This window comes from Asparagus officinalis, chromosome 1, assembly GCF_001876935.1.
Source record: "Asparagus officinalis chromosome 1, Aspof.V1, whole genome shotgun sequence".
Taxonomy (NCBI): Eukaryota; Viridiplantae; Streptophyta; class Magnoliopsida; order Asparagales; family Asparagaceae; genus Asparagus; species Asparagus officinalis.
Window position 1 is genome coordinate 119,310,832 of NC_033794.1, and position 8,036 is coordinate 119,318,867.

An 8,036-nucleotide genomic window follows, 5' to 3' on the forward strand; every position below is an offset into this window, starting at 1 on the left:
TTGTGATTTTTAGACAGCCTACAGTCCATGAATCCACTTGATCCACAACAAGTCCTTCTTGAGATGTATCATCCAAAGGAGCTTCATGGCTGCTGCAAGATTACATGCTCTAGCAGAGAAGATCCCCAAACCCCCATGCTCTTTGCTTTGACACACTGCAGACCATGAGATCAGATGGATTTTATGATTCCACAAAAAATCAGAATAGAGACTGTCAATTTTTTTCAGAACTTTAACTGGGAGGACATAGTTGCTACTCCAAAAAATTTGGATACCTAGTATAATAGTTTTGATCAGCTGCAATCTTCCTGCATAGGATAAAGCTTTCTTCTTTTGCCAGATTTGAAATTGAGTAGATATCTTGTTAATCAATAGAGAACAATCCACATAAGAAAGCCTCTTAGAGATTAATGGTACACCCAGGTATCTCACAGGCAGTACTCCTTCAGAAAAATTAAGGAGAGCACAAATTTGAGCTTTTAAGTCATCACCAATACCACTCATATATATAGAGCATTTGCTAGGATTTGTTTCTAATCCAGAGACACAACTGAAATCTAAAAGGCATTCCTTTAATCTTACAATAAAGTATAGATCAGCTTTGCAAAAAAGCAATAAATCATCAGCAAAGAAGAGAAGAGAAATTTTTAGCCTTGAACATTTTGGGTGATATTTGAACAGATTATCCTCTTTGAGCATGCATAATCTTCTTGAAAGATACTTCATTCCTAGAACAAATAAGTATGAAGAGAGGGGATCTCCTTGTCTTAAACCTCTAGCTCCCTCAAAATAGCCATGTAGTGTGCCATTTAAAGATAAAGAGTATTTAGGTGTACTGATACACTGCATGATCCATTTAATCGTGTTTTTTTTGGAAAGCCCAGATCAGTAAGCATATCTTCAATAAATTTCCAATTTATAGAATCAAAAGCTTTCCTTAAGTCAATGTTAAGGATAACTCTTGGAGTTGAAAATTTCCTGCCATAATGCTTGATCAATTCATGAGCTAGAAGTATGTTATTAGAGATAAGCCTTCCTTTAACAAAAGCACTTTGAGCTTCATTTATCAAATATCCCATAACCCCCTGAATCATGGTTGCTATAACTTTTGAGATGATTTTATATACAACATTGCAACAAGAAATGGGTCTATAATCTGAAGGAGACTTAGGGTTGAGAATCTTAGGCACCAAAGTAATAGAAGTACTATTAAGAGCTCCAAGAAGTATACCAGATTTAAAGAACTCTTCTATAGCAAGAAGAAGATCATCTTTAATCAAATTCCAGGTTTCCTTGAAAAAATAGCAGTGTAGCCATCAGGACCAGGTGCTTTATCATTATCCATAGAAAATAATGCTTGTTTAATTTCTTCTCTTGAAACTGGAGCACCCAGATTAATTGCTTGATCAGGGGAGATAACAGGTCCTTTTGATATCACTTCATGGTTAATCTCTGTATAGGAACTAGAATAGCCCAGGAGGTTTTTAAAATAAGTAATGAATTCCTTTGTGATATCAGACATATCAGTAAGTCTTTCTCCATTATCAGAATATAAGGATAGGATCTTATTATGGTGTCCTTTTGTCTTCATAACAGAGTGGGAAAATTTGGAGCATTTATCTCCATGTAGACCCCATTTGATGTTTGCCTTTTGTCTATAGAAGGAAACTTCAAAATCAATCAGCCTGGTATATGTATTCAGACATGTTTTCTCTTTAGTTATCAGATCAGAATTAAAAGGATCATTTGCTAAGTGTTGTTGGATCTCAGAAAGCTCTCCTTTGGCTCTTATAACCTGCTCACTGATACTCATAAAATGCCTTTTATTCAACTCTTTTAAAACTGGTTTGAGATTTTTCAGTTTTGTAACCAGTTTATATATATAATAGCCCCTGAGTTCTTGTTCCCAAATAGCCTTAACCTTTGTATTGAATTCAGGATGCTTAATCCACATGGAGAAAAATTTGAATGGTTTTTTTCCTTCACAAATCTCATCATCACCAATAGTCACTAAAGCTGGGGAATAATCAGAGAAGTTTGTGAAAGTACCCTGATACCACTAGGAAAGAACCCTAGAGGGGGGTGAATAGGGTTTATGCTAATCTAATCCGATTTTATATCAATTAAAACTAATTAACAAATATATCCTAGTAAGAATGATATATTACAGATATATGTACAATGATATACAAGTAACACAAGGGTAAACAATCTAAACTAGATAGTGAGCAATATAAACAACAAGCAATATACAAAGACGATATAAGATATGAACATAAAAATAAGTACGCCAATGTAAACACAAACAAACGATATCTTCACGGAGTTCGGTCCCTACAACCTACGTCTCCGCTCCTCACCTCGAGGAGATCTCCACTATCACACCGGGTTTTCTACGCTTACCCGAAAACGTTTACATCTCACAATGTCAGTTTTCAACGATCACCGATCAACGTTCACAATCACTCATAATGTAACTACACTAACTACCACCTTAAGTGTTGGTCTCTAGCCCGTGTCTCTCTCAAATGTTAGGAATTATAACCTCTCTCTAGGCATTATCACTTACCCCACTCCTCTTGGGACGACCCCGTCTCTCACAACACACTCCTCTCGGTGTACTAGTGCAATACAAAGTGAACCTCACAATTAAGCACTCAAATCAAGAAATGATTTGTTCTCTAAACAAGGTGAGAACACAATATAAGCTCACACTCTAAGTCACAAACCCACAACCCAAATTATACTATGAATGTAAATACAATAAGCTCAATAGGTTGTGTGTGAACAAAGAGATAAATAAATCAAAACTAAACTCAATGTAAATCTACCTTATGGAAATTAAGTTCAAACATATAAATTCCTAGAAATAGAGTTTAGAAAAACTTCTCTATATATCAAGAGAAAGAGGGAGAAGAGTTGGATGCTCAAACACAATAGATGATCACCACTTGCTCTTGTGAAATTCTCTTCACAAACAAAACTCTTAAACACTCTTTTAAACAAACTAAAACAAACTTTAAACCCTTGTTAAACTTGTTTAAAATATTCTTAGTTATTAAAATAGAGCTGGGTATAAGAGGGTATTTATAGGAAACCCCAAAGATCAAGAAACTCCAGCAAAAAGACTAAAAAACCAAAACATGACAAAGGCTGAAAAAACTAGCCGTTATGTCATCAGTCGACTGATGGCTTCCATCAGTCGACTGATGAGCTGACCGTTAGAGGTATTTTCCAGCTCATCAGTCGACTGACGACCTTATCAGTCGACTAATGATCTCATTAGTCGACTGGTCAGTCGACCAAAACAAAACAGAAACTATTTGTTGTTCCAGGCGATTTTTTCAGTCGACACATCAGTCGACTGATGTCATCAGTCGACTGACCAGTCGACTGATAACATGTTATCAGCCTGTTTTAAAACAGAAATCTGATTTTCAAACCTCTTTTAAAAATAGCAAATAAAATCAGAAAAATATAAAACTTTGGGAAATGATTGTAAACATGATAATATACATGTTACAAAAACCGGTTTTCAAAAATCACCTTCCAAATGAGAAATCTCTTCATTTTACAAAATAGTCCAAAACATGAAAATGTAAATATACTTGTTTTGACTTTTTGACTACACCATGTTTTGAAACTACATAAACTGATTTTATAGACTTGATTATGGGTGATAATATCACCAACATTCATTTTAGATCTTCTGGCAATACTATTTCTGCTTACAAGGACTTTGCATTCCACAACCAGCAACATCATGAGTTTGCTGAACAGATAACCCACACCTAGACATGGTAGCTTTGTCTTGTGCATGTTTTTCAGCCAAAGTTTCTCCCTTATCTGATAGAAGAATAGATGTAGCATTCCTCAACACTTCATGTTTTTCAGGTAAGGGAAAATTCAATTCATCTTGTGCAGGGTTTCCTATAACAGGTATTTTCTTGCATGATTATTCTCTTTTTTGAGCTCCAACGGCTATTTTCTGAGCTGTTCTCCTTAGGCTGTTTTTGTTATTTGCTTGGGGTTTTTGCTGAGATTTTGAGTGTGTATAAATACCCTATTGATGTTCTCTTTCAAGCTAACCCAAGAGAATGTTTTAACAAGTTTTAAAAGAGTTTAAGTTTGTTTAGTTTGTTTTTGGGGTTTGCTGTTACAAAGAGGAGTTTGCATCATCTATTGAGGAGTTCATCTTCAATATCTTCTCATCCTCTCTTTGTGTTTATAGAAAAGTTTTTCTAACTCTTTTCTCTAGCAATATTATTATTGATTTTCATATTCTTATTATTGCTAGTTTGCTATTTGAGTTAGATTTGATTTATCTCATTGTTACACACACCCACTTGAGCTTATTGTATTTGCATTCATAATATATTTAGGATTGTGAGAGTTGTAACATTGAGTGTGAGCTTTCATTGTATTCTTATCCATAGTAGAGAACAAACATTTATTAAGCTTATTGTGAGATTCACTTTGTAATACACTTGTACACCGAGAGGAGTGTGTGGTGAGAGTCGGGGATCGTTCCAAGAGGAGTGGCGTCGGTTGACGAGACTAGGGAGAGGTTGTAACCGAGCACTTGAGGGAGACACGGCTAGGTCCAATACTTATGAGGGTGTAGAGTGTGATTGCAAGAGTGTCGATTGTAAAGTTTTCGGTTAGCTAGAAAACCGAGTGTGAGGAGTGTACGTTGATCGGTGATCGTTGAAAACCGACATAGTGTGGTTGTAAACGTTATTCGGGTGAGCATAGAAAACCCGGTTGTGATAGTGGATTTTTCCCCGGGAGTGGGGAGCGGAGACGTAGGACGAAAAGTCCGAACTCCGTGATCATATTGCTTGTTTGAGTTTATCTTTGGCGTATTTGTTTTTGCATTTATCTTATATCGCTAATTGTGCATTGCTCATTTATTTCATCCACTATCTTGTTTATATTTTTTACCCTTGTGTTAGTTTATATATCCTTGCATATATCATATTGTATATCTCTTTGGTAGGATATATCATCTTGTGTTAGTTTATATATCCTTGCATATATATTTCATCATATAGGATATATCTCATTGTTCATATTGCTTATCCTAGCTCATATATCTTGTTGTATTTCATACTTGCTAGGATAACTTGATAATTATTTTTAATTCCCCCCCCCCCCCCTCTAGGGTCTAACACGGATTGCCCAATATAATCTGACAAACATCTAATGGAATGACGTCGCACGTAACCTCATCAATATAAGACTCATGGAGCGCAAATCTGACAGTGCATTGATCAACTACACTCAGTTTCTCATCCTTCTGAATCCACCCCAATGGATAGGGTTTCAGATGCTTGACCGTCTTCAGACCCAGCTTCTGAACCAATACCTCGGATATCAAATTCTTCTCGCTGTCCGAATCAACAATGGCATCAACCAAACTGGTCTTCACTTGCAACTTAAGAACAAAGAGTTGCTCTCTCGGGTCGTTGTCCTCTTTTGTGGTCTGCTTCCTCGTCATAAGGTTAAGACTGCTGTTGGGCTCTGTCATCCCCGGGACTTCTTTCGGACCTTGAGCTATCATGTATGTATTTTTCTCCTCCTTCTTCTTTAACCCTCTTGGCTTGAGATGATGATACTTCTCCCAGCACTGATCAGCTGTGTGCCCTGTCTTTTCGCAGTGACTACAAATCTGCCCTGCCTTCCCTAGATCACCCTTCTTCTTCTTCTCCTTAGATTGAGAACCACTAGACTCGCCTCCCGTTTGTTTAGAGTCTCCCTTAGCCTCGTTGCCCTTCTTTTGCTTGCCCTTGAGGGCAATAGTCTTCACGCTCGCCTCTACAATTGATTCTACCATGAATAGCTTCATCTCATTTCGGATGTAATCGCTCAATCCCGCCATATACTTCATAAACACGGAATATTCCTCTGCCGCAATGTTGAGGACCATCGCCTGCTGCTGGAACTCCGTGGTGTATTCTTGAACGGTTTGATTGACCCTTTGGCATAAGCCGTACCACTTGTACCAACGCTCTTCAAGGAATCCCATCGGGTTGAACTGCTTCCTCAGTAACTCCTTAAACTTGTTCCACGACACCGTCTTCTTCTCCTGCTTGCAGTAGGATTTCCACCACGTCAACGCGTGCCCTGAAAGCTTTAAAGTCGCGAACACAATCTTTTCTTTTGACGAATAGCCATAAAGAGTAAAATACGTCTCCATCCGCTCGATCCAGTCATCAAGCCTCTCGACGTCAACACTCCCATCATAAACAGGAATCTTTACCTTGAAGTCAATCTTCAAGTTCTGATAAGAATTCTTACCCCCTTGTGACAAAACATATTGTTTATCAAAACCAAACATGTTAACTATGAAACATGTATATATGTATATAAAAAAGTATTTGTTTCATATTTAAACTTGAAAATCATAAAACCAAAACTTGCGTATATAAACTTGTATATATATATAACTACATATATATATATATAAACAAAATGTGTATGTGTGTATATGATTGAGTTTGAAGTATTTAACACACATAATATAAAACCTAAACTAATATACCAAGCGATGATATGATCTTCAATAAGCTCGACTTGGTTGCAGATGAAGCTTGATCTTGAATATGACTTGATGTACAATGGCTTCATACCGATATTTCGCCAACCTCCATTAGATATGATCGTTGAAGCTCAATTCCATCCATCCTCCAATATCGTTATTTGTCTAGAATACCTAATAAGAAACACAAACATTAGACAAACAATATTAGGAATTGTTTGTAATCATCAAAACAAAATTAGAAGATGTAGGCTCATAACATGAGACCTAACAGTTTGACACTAAAAAATCAACTTGACTAGAGGTGTATTTTAGAATCCACTCCTCATTTACCAAAATCCTATCCAATCTGCTCCAAATTCTGGTATTTGCATCCTGTTTATTGCACTAGGTGAAAAAACATCCAGTAGCATTGAGATGATAAAGCTGATTCAGTTCAATAAAATTTTGAAAGTCTTCAGTGTCAGATTCAGATACTTGAGATCCACCCAATTTTTCTTCATTACTAATGATAGCATTGAAATCTCCACCAACAATCCACGGACAGTTAACACCTTGCTTGAACATTGATAGATCATGCCATAGAGTTCTCCTGCCTATTTGATCATTTAGAGCATATACAATAGTAGCAATACAGGAAAACTTGCCATCCTTAGAAGAGACATTGCATGTAATAAATTGCTCAGAGGAGGAGATGCATTGAACATATAAAGCATCATTATCCCAAAGAATCCATATTCTCCCTCTATTTGTTTGTTGAGCATTAGAGATCTAGTCCTAATCTCTAGTCATTTTCTTAGCAATAATTTGCATCTTACTGCTAGGAACTTTAGTTTCCAGTAGTGCAAGGAAAGAAAGCTTATATTCATGGGCTATTTGCTTCACTATCATTTGTTTAGAGGATTTGTTCAATCCTCTAACATTCCAGATGGCTAATTGCATATTTATTATGATTTCCCCCTATCAACATTTGAGGGGTCAAAAAGATAATCTGAATGATCCAGCGAAGAGAATTGTGAAGCTTGATTATGGGTGATAATATCACCAACATTCATTTTAGATCTTCTGGCAATACTATTTCTGCTTACAAGGACTTTGCATTCCACAACTAGCAACATCATGAGTTTGCTGAACAGATAACCCACACCTAGACATGGTAGCTTTGTCTTGTGCATGTTTTTCAGCCAAAGTTTCTCCCTTATCTGATAGAAGAATAGATGTAGCATTCCTCAACACTTCATGTTTTTCAGGTAAGGGAAATTTCAATTCATCTTGTGCAGGGTTTCCTATAACAAGTATTTTCTGGACTGTTTGTGCATGTATGTTTCCTATTGATTTTTGAACCCAGATTTTTTTTAACAACATTTCTTCTACACTGTTCAGTTTTATGTCCCATCAATTTATAGTTTGCACACCATTGTAGCTTTAGTTCATAGACCACTTTTTGTATATAACTTTTCCCATCAGGCCCTTTTATAACTATTTGGTCTGGCAG